This window comes from Dryobates pubescens, chromosome 25 (genome assembly GCF_014839835.1).
Source record: "Dryobates pubescens isolate bDryPub1 chromosome 25, bDryPub1.pri, whole genome shotgun sequence".
Taxonomy (NCBI): Eukaryota; Metazoa; Chordata; class Aves; order Piciformes; family Picidae; genus Dryobates; species Dryobates pubescens.
In genome coordinates this window covers 9,730,464-9,731,047 of record NC_071636.1, presented here as the reverse complement: position 1 = coordinate 9,731,047, position 584 = coordinate 9,730,464, and positions in this window count along the sequence as shown.

The following is a 584-nucleotide window of genomic DNA, read 5'->3' as shown; positions in this document are numbered from 1 at the left end:
CCTATAGTATACCAGGAAATAGGGAACATAGTTGAGGATCATCCATCACATCCCCCCCAAAAGATGTTCCTCAATTTGAATCCTATCTTCTCAGCCAGGCAGATAGAACCATGGTAGATGTCAAATGCAGTTGCATTTGCCTGACAGATATGCCACGCTTTGGAATAACATTACTGCTAATGATAGCCTACTGTTGATGTGTAGCTCTTTGTTTTGCTGTGGAGCAGTCAGGTCTGCTTGGTGCATCCATTAGCAATAAAGCTTTGTGTGTGTGTGGTATTGCTAAATTGAATTATAATGCAAAACACAGACAGCCTCCTCACTTCATTTTTCAAGCACTGCCTGTGCAGTCTCAAAAACAACAGTTAATAAAGCAAGTTACTCTCCTCCATAGAGTTAAACCACCTGATTTATTTCCCTTTAGGATAGCAACTTCCTGTGACTGACCTTTGAGCAGAGCTGAAGTTACAATCCCATGCAACAGGGCAGCCTTTGTGTGTGGCTACATCCCTGTCTGATGGCTGGTGCCAATACTGATTGTACTAGGGCCAGCAGCCACTGTCACCTCTCAGATCTGTAAAGAT